Source organism: Cyphomyrmex costatus, unplaced genomic scaffold (assembly GCF_001594065.2).
Source record: "Cyphomyrmex costatus isolate MS0001 unplaced genomic scaffold, Ccosl1.0 scaffold602, whole genome shotgun sequence".
Lineage (NCBI taxonomy): Eukaryota > Metazoa > Arthropoda > Insecta > Hymenoptera > Formicidae > Cyphomyrmex > Cyphomyrmex costatus.
The window spans coordinates 244,983-250,001 of NW_017280159.1; positions in this window are offsets into that span (position 1 = coordinate 244,983).

Below are 5,019 nucleotides of genomic sequence, written 5' to 3' on the forward strand. Positions count from 1 at the left end.
AACTTCTTTCTAACATCTTTCCAGGCGTCTAAGGTAGGCTCCCACTACATTACCTTACTGATGAGTCCAGTAGTGGAAGCCGGGACGAAACGCCAACTCGTGATATTCTTCACAATCTCAGCTTCTCTGAGTTTAAATTATTAATTTAATATTAAATTTTAATATATGTCTTCCAACATATTATTAAGATCTAATAAGATGCTATAGGCATCAAAAATTGGTTAAATTGATTCTCAATTTAACTAAAGTGATATTACTGCGGTAGTGAATATGTAATGCGTCAATGCTGAAAATCTATCAGCGTCGCGGAGGGGACTACATACGCAGTATATAAATTTCACACAATATAATAAACATTAACATCTTGTTTTCAAGACTCGATTAGGCTTTACACTTTCCTCGATTTTTATATATTTGTCAGTATTACATATAAAAAAAATGCAAAAGTACATTTTTTAATTAATTTTAAAAAAGTAACGGAAAAGTAACGAAAAGTTATTTTTCAAGTAACGGTAACTGTAACGAGTTACTTTTAAAAAGCGATAACTGTAACTATAACTAGTTACATTTTTTACTCTGTAACGAGTAACTGTAACTAGTTACTTTTAAAAAGTAACTTTCCATTCCCTGCTTACAATAATAAAGATTTATAATCTTGCTACTCATATTTCGCATGTAGACTATTTCAATTTGCGCACCCATAAAGTAATAATCCGTAAATGAATCCGTAATAATATATATATATATGTACATATATTTAGGCCGGAATCAGACTATGCATTGAAGATTGAGATTGAAGAGTGAAAGATTGAATTTTGGTTAATCAAAATAATAGGAGTTAAAATTTCTTTATCCTCATTGGTTAAATTTCAATTTTCAATCTCAATTTTCAATGCGTAGTTTGATTCCGGCCTTACAGGATGTCTCTGATCACCCAGGAAATCAGGATGTACTATAACAAGATCAAGTGTTTTATTCCGAATCTATATCGAACCTAATAATTTGTTGATCCACAATATGGTTAATATAAATTAAATATTAAATTAATTAATTTTGTTGTACGTATAATGTAATTTGGTCGATTATATTATTTGTACTTTAATAATAGTACATAATCGACCAAGTTACGTTATGCATACAACAAAATTATTTAATTATTAATTAATAATTAATTTATATTAACCATATTGCGTATCAACAAATTATTAGGTTTGATAAATTCAGAATAAAACGCTTGATCTTGTAGTGCATCCCGATTACGGGTGATCAGAGACACCAATGACACCATATATGTCGGATATATATGCCATAACAACATATATATATATATAGCGGCCATATTGAATATTAGTTCTGTTTTTCCGGGTGTCATACAGCGGCGGCGCCACTAACGCTGGTCACGCCAGAACAAGAGGGGAGTTACGAGGCCCTGCGATGGACTGATGAAATTTCTGATGAACATAGTGGGGGGTATATTTCTTAACCTAAAATATGATTATTAGTTAATGTTTTACGGACATTACAATATGGAAATACATATCATAGAAATATTAAAATATAATTTAATAAAAAAAATGTTTGAAAATAAATCTTCGTCTGATTCCTCTTCTTCATCTTCAATGACCAGCAACAGTGATAGTAGTGAATTAGATTTATTATTAATCAAACGTAAACGTGTTAAGCACATAAAAATTGAAAATTTTTTTTTAAAAGTAGTGCCATTATATGTATACAGATATGGATTTTAAAGCACATTTTAGAATATCCAGAATTTCAATTGAGGTATGTACTTAAGTATACAATGATTATTGCAAAAAATATGTACATGTAAATAATATGTAAAAATATACAGCTTTGATAAAAAATATGAGGCATCTTATTATTGTTTAAAGTTTTATAATAGTTCAAAAATTAATTTATGCATTTATTAAATTGCTGGTGCTTAGTAGTCTTCTTAACAATTTTGTAATCGTAGTCACTACTGAATAGCAGAATTGCAAAAAGTTCATCAAACCGTTCTTTAAAATTGACCATCAAGCGTCCATCGAAGACGCCATATTGTCAATCGTTCGATGAAAATGCGATGGATTTATACTGAATTAAAAAACTCACCCTATGTTATAACTGTGATTTATTAACTGTCATTAATATTTTGAATGAAAGCCGTTTATTTTAATCTTAATTACTGGAAATGGAATTTCAGTTACATTCGAAGAATTCTTTTTTCTGGCGCATTCTTACTAGAATATGGACAATTCTCGAGATAAATTATATTTTTTTTTTTTTAAATAGAAACTTAAACATTAATTATCAAGTCTCCATATAATTGTTTCATACACTTTTGCCACGTGAAGATCATATTCTTGAGTGAAGCCCTATTATATATTACAGTTTATGAAAGTTGTCAAACTATTTGTGAAAACCGAAGCCACGAAAGGAATATTCAATACATTTATTAATTTATAATTTTATATGATCATACCATTATACAAGAAAAGAAAAGTATATAAAAAATCAAACATATGCTAAACTTGTATATAATTCAAAGAGGTTGTTATTATAAAGTAAGTAAGGTAAACAACAATCAAGTTCTAAGTAATATGTAACGTTTCAAATAAAGTGTATAAAATCGAATGATACGAGCTTCTTGTCCGTTGAAAAGCGTTAAGTACATAAATTGTGATATACATCACAAATCATTATGCGTAATTAATGATTTGAAAAAGAAAACAAATGTATTTATGAAAAGTTAGCATTACGAGGGAATTGAATGTATATGTTATTTATTTCAATATGTTTGTTGTAATATATAGCCCAGATATGCTCGGACCACTTCACTGAAGACTGCTTTACGTATGGAAAGAAGTCGAATAGGAGAAGTCTTAAAAAGACAGTAGTGCCGACATTATTTTTGACATCTGCAAAAGTTCGATAGGTATTAATGTAATACATTAAACGTATAAATGAAAAGAACATAATTTATTATGTATATTAATCATATATATTTCTTCCCTATATTAGAGATGACATGAATTTGAATTGTCATGTCATTAACCGAAAATTTCAATTGCTTCCTGATACTGCATCCACTACTGCAATTTCAAATGTACCAGAAACAAGACAAAACAAAGTCCTTCAGTACCTTGTAAAGACGAGAACATATATAAGAGTACGCGAATATTCAAAACGTTTATGTCACCGAAGGGATCAGCGAAGAAAAGACAAAAAAATGAACAAAATTGTTAGTGCGAAGAAAGTGACTTGAAATAGAGAATAAATTACATTGTACATAAAGCAATTCATTTTTCAGTTAAGCATCTATGTAAATACGTAACGTATAAATAATGTTGTGTTTATTCAAATAATGAGTGTGTAATAACTTGTTTCCTTTTCTAAACTATCCTCCCACAAAGAAACGTATAACAGCAAGCAAAAATAAATTCAACTGGATCTCATTACTTACTCAAACTTGATCAATTTCAATCCACACTTTTGTATAGCAGTATTCAATTTATTTGTTATCCGCAGTTTTGTATAGCATTATTCAGTTTTGTATAGCAGTGTGTATTCAATATATTTCAATATTCAGTATTTAATTCACCAAAGGTACGTAAACTTCATTAAAAGTGTAATTAAAAAAGAATGTCAAACTAGTGATTCGCCAGCGGTTTCTAATATGTATTAATACGTGTGTCGTTACAAACTTTCAAGTTGGAGAGTTACTATGGCTCTCTAAAATACATTAATATTATTTCTGCAACAGAATATAAGGTTGTTATTCACCAAAGGTGCCTAAAATTCATTAAAAGTGCAATTGAATTAAAATTTTAAGCTTGTGATTCGCCAGTGGCCACTAAAACACATGAACACTTATGTCGTTGCAAAATTTTAAGTTGGAGGCTTACTACGAGTCTCTAAAATACATTTATGTAATTTGTATACAAAATAGAAGTTTTCTATCATTTCGTCGAGTATAACGAAAATTAGGCAACATAATAGACTTTTCTCCCGAGATTCTAGGAACTTTTTTAAGGTTGGTACCCTTTCAGCTCTTCGAAGCCAGAAAGCAAGCGAGACAAACGATTTTCGAGAGAGACACTAAACCAACTGAGCACACCATGTATACTTCCACCATGTTTCCAACTATGACAAATCGACACAATCGTACACAGCTAAAATGCTGAGTTCAACTGTGTCGTCTCTTCATAGCTACCAACATAACCAAGATTTTTACATTTTGTACTATTTATTTATCTAGGAATGATATTCCGACATTGCATAAGTGTATACGAAACAAATAAGGTAACAAAATATTCTTTTGAATTAGTAAATATACCAGAATACTTTTCCTATTAAGGTGCTTTTTTATGCGCAGCAAGCTGCAGCAGCAATTCGTTACTATTGGTTAAGAATTTTATGTAAGCTAGACGACGCACTTCCTGCGCAAAATACATTTTGCCGCAGTTCGTTGAAGTTGAACCGAACGAACAGCAAACAGCAAGCGGCAAAATCGAGAAAGCGTACAATACGTCCGTCGTTTCATTATGAAAATATTATTTATTGCAATAAATATTAGGAAAATAAACGAAGAATGGCTTCGGATAAGGTACGAATGTTTGTAAATTAGATCATTTTATACTTTACACTTTACTTTTTCAAATTTGTGATAAAGTATAAAATGATCTAATTTATGTATTTTGCGCCGGAAGTGCGTCATCTAGCTTACATAAAATTCTTAACCAATAGTAACGAATTGCTGCTGCAGCGTGCTGCGCATGAAAAAGTACCTTTAGAAACACTAGTGTAAAGTGACTAAATAGCGTTTCAGCTACAAGTTGACACTGTGTAACACTCTGGGTGCGTTCCGAGTTAGAGCCCCAACACACACTTTTGCATAATGCATAAAGCATGTGCATAAGGAATTTCATTGGTCCATTTTCTTATGCATGAGTCAATGGACCAATCAAATTCTTTATGTATATGGTTTATGCGTTATGCAAAAGTCTGTGCTCCCCGCTT